Genomic DNA, 14,237 nt, shown 5'->3' with positions numbered 1-14,237 from the left:
GAAATGTATCTATTGACTTCCTCATTCTACAGCTCCTCACGTCCTACCTGCCTAAGCTCCAGTTGCAAGGAAGGGAGATAGAGTGAGAATAAAAATAAAGAAGTTGCTCATCTCTTCATTTTACACGTAAGTGATGAATTGCCTTCTTCTCTTAGCAAATTGGCTAGTACGGTCTGTGTTCAACAAGTATTCCAGTTTCTATCTTCTCCCAGACACTACTCAAAATACATGCATACAGTGATCTTACAGTTAACCCAATCTCATACAGGAAGAAAATGCAATCTTCATGAAAATCCCCTAACTCCACTTCAGACACTAAGTGTACTGAGCCTGATAGCGAGGCCAGAATCTTGGAAAAGCACCTCCATTAGAAGGTTAACCTAGAGAAAGAAAAAGAAGTGCCAGGCTTTGCAGAAGAACCGGAGAACTGTGTCACTGTGAAGGATGTGGCTGAATTCAGAGGGTCATGAAGGGATGGGAAATGCTATGGAAGAACTTGAGGATAAGATCCCCTGATAAGGTGTAGTTGAATTTTTTAAAGGAGGACCTTGAAGTTTGCACAGCACGGTGACAGTGACACCAAATGGAAAGAGGACCGAGAAGAGACCATGAGGGAAGAAGTAAAAGGATCCTAGAGGTGCATGTGGAGGCATTTTCTCAGCAAGTCAGAGAGGAGCCTAGTGACACCTCTGTGAGTGTCATCTGTGACAAGATCAGCACAGAGATGGAGAGCAAACTTCGAGAGAGTATTACAGCAATTGGATACGTAATTGAGAATTTAAAAATAGATTTGTATTTTACATGTTTCTAAAAGTATTAATATGCAAAGGATTTGGGGGAAAAGAGTAATTGCTCCTTCATCAGTTTGAGAAACACATTTATGCTCGCGAGCATTGGTCCTCTGCTGCCCTCATATCCCTTCTTCCTCTCTTTAGCGCCTCCCTCTCCCTCTGCTATTGCTTGCCATGTTGGAACTGTCAATCACCAGATCCTCTCCCACTTTCAGCAACGGAGGGCATCTGACTCAAGCAAGGCCTCTCAGACTCCTCCTCTCCCAAGATCCCCTTCCCCCCTGCCGCCCTCCCCCGGCCCTCCCTATCTGAGAAGTGTGTCTTATGGAAGGAAGGGCTGGAGCTATCATTCCATGAAATGCATGCACTTTATACCCTGGGGTGGAAAACTGAGGTCGAGGGGGTAAGTTACCATGGGTCACAACTTGAAATTAGCTCTGCCTGACTCTTTCCACTAGCTGCCTTGCCTCTCTTACATAGCAGCACATTCTCAGGAAATAATATCTGTGTACCTAGAATTTCAAGAGTAAACTCAATCATATCAACACTTTCATTCCTACTACAGGAAATGAGGGTAAGTCATCAAACAACACTTCAGTGCGAGGATGGAGTCATTTCTCTCCCTCATCTCTATCTAATAGACATTTTCTACTATTTAGGGCATGCTGATGAGCACACAATTCATCTTCCACTGCTAATATCCCTGTAACATCTAATGAGTCAAAGGGCAAGTACTCAGTTAATTCCATTTAACCATGTGTCAGTCATCTCACAGAAACCCATTGTCTTGTGCATACTAGGTGCTGAGAAAATATTTACAGGGGATTTTTTCATTAAAAGTAATAAATGCCCATTATTACAAACACATTTGACTAATTTACAATTAGGAGTCCCAACATGGCCTACATGTTGAAATTCAGATCATTTTAAATAAGTAAATATATTATACAAAATTAAGTAGCACCATTAATGTTAAAACAGACATAAACACAACTCAATTATTGAAGTGTCTACTAATATCAATATCTTGTTCACTAAAAGAATGGGGAGACAATAAATGAGATTGAACGTCTTGAAGTTTCTCTGATTAAATTTCTCTAGTATCAGATTCAGAAAGACATTCATTCTGAAAACAAGCAAAGGAATTGGCTTTCATCCTAGCTGCAGATTCATTCTATTGAAAATTAATTGCATGTAACATTCATTTAGAGATGAGGTTCAAATATCTAAGTACAGATGACAGTCTTCTCCAAAACCCAGTAAACATGGCTCAAAGGTCACATAATCAAAATAAGATTGGCAATTCCAGAGAATGCTGTCCTAATTATATAGTTAGCCAAATAAAGAAGAAAACAAAACTAGAGACAGAATAAATATGGAAGGCCAGATGACAGGCTTCTTTCAACAGGTCAAAAAAAGTTACTCTGATTTATGATGTCCATAAAAAAGGTAAGATATTTTGCTAACCTCTTTAAAGTAGTACTGGCATGCCTTGGAAATACTGTGGTTTTGGTTTCATACCACCACAATAAAGTAAGTCACACACATTTTTTGGTTTCCCAGTGCATATAAAAGTTATGTTTACACTATATTGTCATCAATTAGATGTGCAATAACATTACGTCCAAGAAAGCAATGTACATCCCTTAATTAAAAATACTTTATTGCTAAAAAATACTAACAATCATCTGAGCCTTTATAGAGTTATATATATAAATTTTTTTTTTTTTTTGGTGGAGGGTTTACCTCAATGTTGATGGGTGCTGACTGATTAGGGTGGTGGTTGCCAAAAGCTGGGGAGGCTGTGGCAGTTTCTTCAAATAAGAAACAATGAAGTTTGCTGCAGTGATTGACTCTTTCTTTTGTAACAGATTTCTCTGTAGCGTGTGATGCTATACATCACATTCTCAAGTAGCATGTGATACTGTTTGACAGCATTTTGTCCACAGTAGAACTCCTTTTAAAATTGGAACCAATCCTCTCAAAGGCTGCTGCAGCTTCTTTAACTAAGTTATTGTAATATTCTAAATCCATTGTGGTCATTTTAACAATATTCACAGTATCTTCACCAAGAGTTAATTCCATCTCAAGAAAATGACTTTCTTTGCTAATCCGTAAGAAGCAACTCCTCCTCCAGGTTTTATCACGAGATAGCAGCACTCAGGCCCATCTTCAGGCTCCACTTTAAATTCTAGTTCTCTTGCTGTTTCTACCACAATGGTATTTATTCTTTCTTCATTGAAGTATTGAACTCCTCAAAATCATCCATGAGGGTTGAAATCTACTTCTTCAAACTCCTGCTAGTGTTGATATTTTTACCTCCTTCCAAGAATCATGAATGTATTTAACAGCATCTAGAATGGTGAATCCTTTCTAGAAGGTTTTCAACTGACATTGCCCAGATCCATCAAAAGAATCTATGGCAGCTATAGCTTTATGAAATGTATTTATTAAAATAATAAGACTTAAAAGCCAAAATTGCTCCTTGATTCATGGGCTGCAGAATGAATGTTATATTAACAGGCGTGCAAACAACATTAATATCCTCCTTGTATGCCTACATGAGAGCTATTGGATTACTAGATGCATTGTCAATGAATAGTAATATTTTTAAATGAATCTTTTTCTGAGCAGTAGTTCTCAACAGTAGGCTTAACATATTCAGTACACCAGGCTGTAAACAGATGCATTGTCATCCAGGCTTTGTTATTCCATTTATAGAGCACAGGCAAAGTAGACTTAACATAAGTCTTCAGGGTCCTAGGATTTTTGAAATAATAAATGAATACTACCTTCAACTTAACTAGCAGCTTCATTAGCTCCTAATAAGCAAGTCAGCCTGTCCTTTGAAGCTTGAAAGCCAGACCTTGACTTCTTTCTAGCTATGAAAGTCCTAGATGGCATCTTCTTCCCACAGAAGGCTGCTCGGTCTACCCTGAAAATCTGCTGTTTAGTGTTGCTACCTTCATCAATGATCTGCACTTGCTACTTCACCTTGTAATTTTATATTATATAGACAGCTTTTGTCCTTAAACCTCATGGATCAACCTCTGCTAGCTTCACATTTTTCTTCTGCAGCTTCCTTTGCTCTCTCCGCTTTCACAGAATTGAAAAAGAGTTAAAGCCTTGCTCTGGATGAGGCTATGGCTTAAGGGAATCTTGTGGCTGGCTGGATCTTCTAGCCAGGCCACTCAAACTTTCTCTGTATCAGCAATAAGGCTGTTTTGCCTTCTTATCATTTGTGTTTTCACTGGAGTAGCACTTTTCATTCCCTTCATGAACTTTTCCTTTGCATTCACAACTTGGCTGTTTGGTGTAAGAGGCATCGCTTTCAGCCTGTCTCAGATTTCCACATGGCACCCTCACTCAGCTTCGTTATTTCTAGTTTTTGATTGAGACATGTAACTCTTCCTTTCACTTGAACACTTAGAGGCTGCTGTAAGGTTATTAATTGGACTAATTTCAATATTGTTGTGACTCAGGAAATGGGGTGGAGCGCAAGGAGAGGAAAAGAGATAAATGCGTGGTTGGTGGAGAAGTCAGAACACACTCATTAATAACATTTATCAATTAAGCTTGCCATTTTATATGGGAGTGGTTGACGGCATCTCAATACAATTATAACAATAACCTCAAAGATCACTGATCCCAGATCACCATGTCAGATATAATAATAATTAAAAAGTTTGAAATACTACACCAATTACCAAGGCCGGGTGCGGTGGCTCACGCCTGTAATTCCAGCACTTTGAGAGGCCGAGGCGGGCAGATCACGAGGTCAGGAGATCGAGACCATCCTGGCTAACACAGTGAAACCCGTCTTTACTAAAAGTACAAAAAACTAGCCGGGCGAGGTGGCGGCGCCTGTAGTCCCAGCTACTCGGGAGGCTGAGGCAGGAGAATGGCGTCAACCCGGGAGGCGGAGCTTGCAGTGAGCCGAGATGGCGCCACCGCACTCCAGCCTGGGCGACAGAGCGAGACTCCGTCTCAAAACAAAAACAAAAACAAAAACAAAATTACCAAAATGTGACAGAGACACAAAGTGAGCACTTGGGGTTGGAAAAATGGTGCCAATGGATTTGCTGAAGCAGGGTAGCTACAAACCTTCGATCTATAAAAATCACAGTATCTGCGAAGCACAGCGAACTGAAGTACAATAGAATAAAGTAAGTCTCCGCCCACTTCTTTTACTATTATCCTACCACTCAGACGACTATGCATATGCCCTTCTCATGAATCAGTACTTTTTATTTCTCATCAATGCCTGTTGTTCTAACTCCCGCTTTGTAAGACAGAGTCAATCCACCTCAGCATGGATGTGCCCTAATTTATTCTTTTACTATTTACAGAATTATGGTTGCATCCTTTTTCTTATTATAAACAATGTAGCAATAATAATCTGTGTGTGTGTGTGTGTGTGTGTATATATACATATATATAATCCTCCTGAGGAGAAGCAATCCTCCTCCCTCAGGCTCCTGGGTAGCTGGGACTACAGGCATGCGCCAATATTCAAAAAAGGGATATTTTATACACACACACACACACACACACAGATTATTATTCATTTTTTAGTTCTATATTCCTAAAATTATGATTTATATGTTGTAGAGTATTCACATCTTAAATTTTGGTACATACTGCTAGATTACTTATCAAAACAGTTGTAGCAATTTTGTTTCCCATTTCCTCACCATAACTGGATATTCTCTCTCTCTCACTCTTTCTCTCTCTCTCGATCTCTTATCTACCTACCTACCTATAATTACCTATCTCTATTTCTATCTATATATGCATCTACCTATGTATCTGATTTTTGGCAAGAAAAGTAGTGTTCACAGATAAATCTATTTATTATCTCTTGGGCCTCAAACACAGTCTTGCAGCAAAGGCAGACTGAAAACAATCTTTAGGCAAGGTTCTGATGTTGTGGCATTAAGAGGGAGATAATCCTTGAAAAATGTATTTTGAGAAAACAACGTAACGATTATTCACAAAGAGAATTTTAAAAGACTCTGTCCTGTTGAGTAAAAACTACGACATGCTCCATTTAGTAAGTAGCTTTAACACAGAAAAACACATCCAGATCTAAAAGTCAATGCTGTTATTTTTCCCATGAAACTATATTTTAAAAATGTCTAACTCACCAAATGGTGTCCTATAATTTTTAAAGTTCAAAAAAAAAAAATCTATAACAAAAGAAAAGGTCCAGTCTTGAAGCTCCTTAAAATTTTAAAAATAATATTATATCTTTAAAATGCTATTCTTTAGCCAGAGATGACTCCATTTAGATACTTGAAAATATTAATCACCCTTTTCTTCAAGTAACCTTTCAGCAACCCCAGCTCAGGTGACTTATAATTATAGTCTATGAACCTGAGCCTCTCCCTCCACCCCCACCCTGACTCCCACCCCTCTCTCACTCTCTCTCTTAAGTCATAACATGAATGTGAAAGCCAAGGATAAGTAGTTCTTATGTTGGGCCAAACCAGTGTTACAGAGTTTGACTAAATAATAGTGTTTACAGGGGTTCAAGAAACCAATTTTAAAGGGGAAAAGTGTACCTATAGTTTTGATTCTTATAAAAGACACTCTTTTGGATGCTTCCGCCACGAACCAGAAACACAGCTTAAAGGACCGCTAGTGCAATTTACAGTCCAATATCTCTCCATAGTTGGGCCGTCATTCTCATCAATTATACTTTGGAACTGATTAGAAAATGAAGAATCAGTAACAGTATTGGCTCAGTTTTAAAGCCTGCAGGCAGATATATTCTTAAATACTAGAAAGTAGCTATATTTTGTTCTATATGTAGGACCTGCTTGTGTGGAGAATCTGTTTCATTTTTGCTCTTCACTGCAATGGCAGGAAGTCTCCATCCAGGGTCTTCAGCAGCGGTCGAGTGTGGACTTCAGGCAGTCCAGACTCAGACCCTTGGTTTTTCTCATCCACAGCCTGAAGTTAAAAACCAGTAATTTACCTTAAAGGAGTGATAGAATAACTATATGTTATAAAAAAGAGAAAGGGGGTCAGGTGCAGTGGCTCACACCTGTAATCCCAGCACTTTGGGAGGCTGAGGCAGGTGGATCACCTGAGGTCAGGAGTTCAAAGCTAATGTGGCCAACATGGCAAGACCCCATCTCTACTAAAAACACAAAAATTAGCTGGGCATGGTGGTGGGTGCCTGTAATCCCAGCTACTCGGGAGGCTGAGGCAGGAGAATTCCTTGAGTCTGGGAGGCAGAGTTGCAGTGAACCAAGATTGCGCCATTGCACTCCAGCCTGGGTGACAGAGTGAGATTCCATCTCAAAAATAAATAAAGAAAGAAATAATAAAAAAGAGAGCGGAAATATGACATCTAAATGTCATCTTGACTACCTTTTAAGTGATAGGAATGTATATCATTTTTCCTCGAAGATTTCTGTTTTCCAAGTTCTGTTTTTGTTTTAAATGGGCATATACTACATTCCAATTAAAAGGTGACTTGAAAACAAACCTCCTAGCAGATGAGGCCTGAGCTTCTCTCCAGGCTAGACAGGGGGCCCCATGACTGAAGCTGCATCAGCCTCTCTAAGCTTGCATTTACCATTTGGACTTCTAGTTTCCTCTGTGACTTACCATTCTGCTTGTCATAAAAAACAAACAAACAAACAAACAAACAAAAACCTCCTACTCTCTATTCACATGTCTATCTCTTTCACAGGATGGTGGGTAAAGACTGCAAGCCCCAAATGTGCCCTTAAGTCCACATCACTGCCCAGATACACATTAAGACCAGGGGAAATATGTAATAAGTCACACCTGGGGAGTTTTTAACTGTATGCACTTCCCTGGGTGTTCTGCAGCCAAGCGAAACTCCTTAGAAACACAGTTGATAAAAAGAAAAAAGGAAACTTAACAACGGCAGGCAGAGAAGATTGATAAATGCTGCTAAGATATAGGATGAGCAGGATACTTAGGAATACTGCCATGAAACAATAAAAAGGCCTTGCCAAATGCTATTTAATGCACAAAAGGAACCTCCAGGGGCACACTATAGTGGTCATCTTACGTATAGACTGCCATCTGTTGTGAGCATGTGTGTGTGAAGAAGGCGATAGAAATGAATATTGGAACTCTACACCACGTACAGTGTGTTGTATGATGATAAAAACTACAGATACTTTAATATCATATTGTAGGTTTAATTTTTTTCCAATGTTTTATCATCTTTACAAAATCCACTCACTCTCTCTCTCCATATATATATATACACACACACACACACACACACACATATACACACACATATATATATAGTCTTTCGCTGTCAACCAGGTTGGAGTGCAGCGGTGCCATCATGGCTCATTGCAGCCTAGAACTCCTGGATTGAAGCAATCCTCCTCCCTCAGTCTCCTGGGTAGCTGGGACTACAGGCATGCACCACTATATCTGGCTAATTTTTTACATTTTTAATTTTTTTGTAGAGACGAGGTCTCACCATCTTGCCCAAGCTAGTCTCAAACTCCTGGGCTGGAACAATTCTCCTGCCTCCGCCTCTCAAAGTGTTGGGATTGTAGGTGTGAGCTCCAATGCCTGGCCAAAAATTCACCCTTGCTAGTATTGTAGAGAGTCACCAGGACTGTCTGGATTCTAACTGATAACTGACTAAGATGATAGTGTTTAGAGTAGGCAAATTCAAGCAATCAAAAGACACTACCTAGATGGTTACAACATTTCCTAGATTCTACTGGATGTCCCAGGGCTCCACATATTCAAAAAAGAGATACGGTGCTCAAATAAATTTGGAAAATTCTGGGTTAAATACTATGTTACCATTACTGTTACAATGGGATTACTCAGAAATGTCAAAACTGAGATGTGGGCTGTGATCTTTCTAAAGGCAGCTATATTCTGATGCTTGCTTTTCTCAATTTTGTTTGACCATGTGGGGGAGCTATGCTAAATGATGCCCTGCACAGACAGCTCAGGATTCTTCTCTACATCAGTACAGAAAGAAACAAAGTTATTCTTTAGAGTCTAGCTTAGCCGAAAATTGAATGTGCTCTTGAGTCTAGATAAGTATTTGCCCAGATTTCATAGACTCTATAACATCACAAAAGTAAATGTATCTTTTTAAGAAGGGAATGCTGCACTCTGCATTGCACAACAATGACTAATGGATTTGGAATATTTTTTAAAATCTGATAACATCATTTAGAAACACATATCTTCAAATACCACATTTTGAAATGTAGCCATGATATTCTTAGATATAGTCTTGAAAATCTAATGAGCTCCTGAAACTGTATTTAGCTAAAATTTCAACCTCTTAAATATTTGGAAAGGTCAGTTTTGATGTGATGAATTATAATTTTGGCAATTCCTATTGTACAGCTGTTCTCAGGAAATATAATACTGCTGGTACTGCAAACAACGTATTTAATTGGATTCCCTCAAGTTTTTCTTGTAAAAAAGTCTTCCAGAAAATGCTCAAATGTCCTAACTAAATACAGCTTTTTTCTGCTGGCTTAAGCAATATCTTTGATTAGTAAATAGTTAAAATTTACTGCTGAATAAATGCCTGCCTGGAGCCAATGACACCCTGGCTCTACAGAGCAAAGGCACAAAGGAAGGCGTATCTTAAGTGAAACTCCCAATTAAAAATACGTTTGCAAAGAACAGTTGCATGGTAAAATGTACTCTATATTATGTTCAGCGAAACACAAACAACCTAGATATAAGTTGTGTGGACATATCCACAGTTTTATAAATATAAATCTATGCACAAAATAATCTTAAAAAGACATACATTACATTTAGGTTTAAGGACATGAATTTGCTGAATGAGGAGGACAACAAGTCTATCAGCAGCAATTTCGTATAGTTCAACTTGCAGATCGCAACGTTAATAGTGCTTACAACTTGAGGATTGATAATAATAGTTATTTATTTGTTTATTTAAGGTTCTTTCCTTTATTTTCCAAAGTGTTCCTAACTAGCCATCATTGGTTTTAGAAAACACTATTTTTTTTTTTTAAACAAAGATAGAGGCAAAAGTATGTTGAGAGATTAGGTTGCTTATTGGAGAGGAAGAAGTAGAAGGAAGGCTCTGAGCTGATTTCAAAGTCATGTTCAACGGTTGTATAGAGAGTGGAACATCTCACTAGAAGAGTGTCATGTAAGAAAGCGTCCTGGCTGAATCAAGGTTTAGGAAGAAACACTCGTCGCATTCAGTGTTAAAGACTGCCCTCCTTTTGGGTCCAAGTCATGGAACAGAAGAGTGACATCAATTACATCCAGGATGAGGCACTATGGTAATGGAAATATTTGGGTGACATCAATTACACCCAGGATGAGGCACTACGATAATGGAGATCATTGGATTATTGATGTAGTAACATTTTTCTTTGTCACTTAAGATACTTTCCCTCTATTTAATTTGTGAGTATACAGATGAACTTCCTACAAATATCTATCAAAGTTGTATAAGTTGTTTATTGCTTGTGTTTATGGTTGCCCAATCAAGGCATTCTAATAACCAAGGCTACTGCCTGGTCCTTCTAAAACAGAAGCACTCTAGAAGATTCCTACTATCCTTCAGCCCCCATGCCAGATGACCAAAGGAAGTGTCACTTCTCCCACTTGGTAGGAGCACCAGGCCTGTACAATGGAAGGAGCTTTTCCCACCCGATTCTTAGCTGGTAACATGGAGGTACCTGCGTCTTCTCTAAGCAAAACCCTCTTGGATCTTAGATTTAAGCGACTCACATTTCCTATAAAACAGAGATGCTCACCTTACATAAGTTTTTGAAAGCATGAAATAAAATAGCATATAGAGTGTAGCAAATGTCTGGGACATAGAAAGTGTCCAGGAACCTGAAGCTACTATTTTTATATAACGGGACTGTGCCCAAAGGGTGGCTAACACTAATATGCTTTTTCAAAGCCTGACCTCCCGCATCCTTTTTCTTCAGGGTATCTGCCCCACCTGTAAGCTCCGTATCTGGCTTATTTGAAAGGCTATATGCTTTTTATTTGAGTATAATACCTTTGTATTCCATTTTCCTTTTTTAAATTCCAACAATCCTACTGTGTATAAAATAAGCATTACTTTGAAACACATTTCCTGAATTTTTGGCAATTAGACACTCATCTTGGGATTGAAAAATTCTCTCTCTCTCTCTCTCTCTCTCTCTCTATATATATATATATATATATATATATCTGCAATCCATAAAATCATTCCTACCGTTTGTGTAAATTAAAGCACACTGTTTTCCTTAAGCCATATATAATATCAGCTATCCTGAGAAAATGTGTTTTGTCAGATAAGGTAAAAGCTAGGATATTTAATTAGCTAAAAGCAGCACGCATCATTGGAAATCTGAGTTCCAAGGAAAGAATAGAGTTAGGAACTTAAGTCCATTTTTCCTGGGCCCAGCATAAACTTATTTTGTAAATAAGCACGAAAATTCTACCATTATTTCCATGTCCTCCAAGTAAGACCTGACGGCCATTATCCACATCATACACATAATATTAGTAATGAATCCTTAAACTAGGATTCTAGTTTAAAATTCCATACTATGTGTGCCATTGCCCATTTGGATCTTTGGGTTGCTCTCTCAGTAATATGATGTAACTGATGTTTTTATTTGTTCAGTTTTTAAGGGATTGATTTGATTGTAAATATTTTAAAAATAAGCAGTCTCTTTCCTACCTTCTGTATTTTCAGAAGTCAGAATCTGATTAATTTTTGAGAAATGTAACTAATCACTTTAACTCACAAAACTTGGTCTCTAGGAAAGCACAGGCAGGATACAGGAATATCTGAATTACCCTGCTCTTTTGTTTTTCTCTTAAATGCGATCTTGCATCCTTTTAAAATTTGTTGTTATTGTTATTATTATTGGAGACAGGGTCTCATTCTATCACCCAGGCTTGAGTGCAGGGGTGCAAACATAGCTCACTGTAGCTTCAAACTCCCATGCTCAAGAGATCCTCCAGTCTCAGCCTCCCAAGTAGCTGAGACTACAGGTGCACACCACCACATTCATCTAATTGTTTTATTTGCTTATTTATTTATTTTTGTAGAGACGGGTATTTCACTACCTTGTTGAGGCTGGTCTCAAACTCTTGGTCTTAAGCAATCCTCCTGCCTTGGCCTCCCAAAGTGCTGGGATTACAAGTGTAAGCCACTGTGCACAGTCCATCCGTCTTGATCACTGCTGTCAGCACTTTACATCCTGATTAATGACTGGAGTCATTACTGTGGGGTGAGTGTGTGTGAGAGAAGGAGACAGAGACACAGACAGAAGGTGAAAGCGAAGCGGAGTGAGTCAGAATGAGACAGAGAAATAGAATAAGAAACACACACATGTAGAGGGAAAGACTGCCGGGGGAGAGACAAAGACAGGTCCACATACAGATACACAATGACTGATACTTGTTTTCCTTCTCCCAAAGCACTTACCCCATAGAGCCTTTGCTGCCACTCCCCTTCTACCTGCAGACCTTTCGTCATCTGACATTGAGGCTTCTGCTGTTTGTCTGTGTGTCTGGGATGCCAGCTCTGAATTCTGCTTCATTACGTGGTACTTGAGATTGGGAGGGGTTTCCAAGACACATGTTGTGTGAGCATCACTTTTCTATAACTACAAACCCTATATTTAAATATACATATAGATGCAACATTGTCTTGATTCTTTTCTTTAAAAAAAAAAATCACATATTGCAGTTTGCTGCTCTGAAGTTACTTGTTCTGCTCCAAGTCACTAGTCATTTGTTGAAGATAAGCTCTAACAAGGCAGAAACAGCCTTAAGGATGATCAGATGTTTGGCCTTTCTTGTGCACACCCTACATGCAATCTGTTCTTGGTTTAGCAAAATCTTGGGCTTTGTGAAACATCACATCATCTCTTCACATAGCTGCTTAGGTCCTCCTAAAAGTGCTGGGAGAGCCATATGGAAAACGATGAGGGGCATCCCAAATCACATCTGCCCCATTTGCCATACAGTTTTCGGCAGCATTCTCCTAATCTTAGGGCCAACAAAGAAAAATAGCATACACAGACAGGGTTTACTTAATGCCAGGCAGTTTTCCATAATTACTTCATAAAATTCTTACAATAACTCCATAGTTAGAGGGGTATTCTTATCATCCCTGTAATTGAGAAGGGGAAATTGAGGTCTGAAAAATTTAAGGAGCTTCCTCAAGATGGCCCCATTAGCAAACCAGCAGTGGTAAAGTATGAACCAGGGAGCTGGAGCTCCTGATCAATACACCGTTCTACACAGCTGTTTGGTGAGTCCATCCCACCTCACTTCACAAGGACACAAGAGTTGAGAGGAAGCTCCTGTAAGAACTGTGATATGATGCTCAGCATCCTTTTAGGTGCATGTTTGCAGGCAGTGGAAAAGAAAGCCTGGAGAAGAAAACTAGAAATTCACTGCTTCTTGGAGTGCAGGAATGCTACCCTGTCCAAGTTGACATTTCTCAGTGCTTAGTGAAAAGTGAGGCTGGCAAGCAGTGAGAACAGGCCGGTGTCTGTTTATCTGTGGATTTGATTGCTTTTTTTCTTATCTGTCTGAAGAGGAGGGCATGCAATTCACAGAACAGGGAGAAATATTTTCTGATTTAAGGAAAAGCTTAAATTGTAAAGAACACTTTGCAAAACTCAGAATATCCTGAAATCCATAAGAGGTGACAGTTCAGTAAACAAAAATGTACATTTCAGCTATATAGCAATTAATAAAACTACCTAAGAAAAATTAAGCAATAACTGGTTAATTATACATGATATTGTGTCTTGTGATATATTAATTAAAGTAAAAATTAAAAGTATGGCACATGTCATCTAAGACTCTTCCTTTTAAGAAGCTTGGAGCAACAGAAATTGTGATTGCCCCTTTGAAATGATGAAATGGTGAGATCTAACAAAGAAAGGTGTGGCGCTTCCATCCCTGAATATCTCTAAGCAGAGAAAGAAAAGAGATTGCCAGGTTCATGAGGAGATGAGAAAGCAGAGAGCTAGATTAAAGGCAGAACAACCTGGGCTCCCCAGCTCTGTGATCCAGCAGTTATTTTATGAATGAGTCTATGTACATCAACTCATTTACATACATTAGAATCATATATACTGTAGTTAGAATTATTAAAATCTGTTAAAATTGTCTATCCACTTCATTTTTTGTCAGCATCAGAAACATCTTAATTGTAACATTGGTAATACGCTTTTGGTGTCTGAATTGTCATGTTATAGAACTTTGCATCGTCATGCAATGATTCCATTGTTCAGAGAAAAATGACTCAAATTAGATTTTCTATTAGATGCAATAAAACATGTCGCTTGCAAACCTTGGATTTGGTCAGTGTTTAATGGATTGTCTCTTGACAAAATATTATACTTTTGAAAGTCAAGCTAGAAAAATGAGCATATCAGAGTGTATCACATTTAATGACTA

General features: G+C 38.7%; 1 protein-coding gene across 4 annotated transcripts in view; it reads right to left on the bottom strand.

Annotated features, from left to right (window-relative positions):
- The window catches only part of CHRM3 (cholinergic receptor muscarinic 3), a 519,207-nt gene that overhangs the window by 278,667 nt on the left and 226,303 nt on the right, over positions 1–14,237 (bottom strand). The gene's annotated exons all lie outside the window — the stretch shown is intronic.

This window comes from Papio anubis, chromosome 1, assembly GCF_008728515.1.
Source record: "Papio anubis isolate 15944 chromosome 1, Panubis1.0, whole genome shotgun sequence".
NCBI classification, from domain to species: domain Eukaryota; kingdom Metazoa; phylum Chordata; class Mammalia; order Primates; family Cercopithecidae; genus Papio; species Papio anubis.
This window is presented reverse-complemented; position numbering and strand designations above follow the sequence as displayed.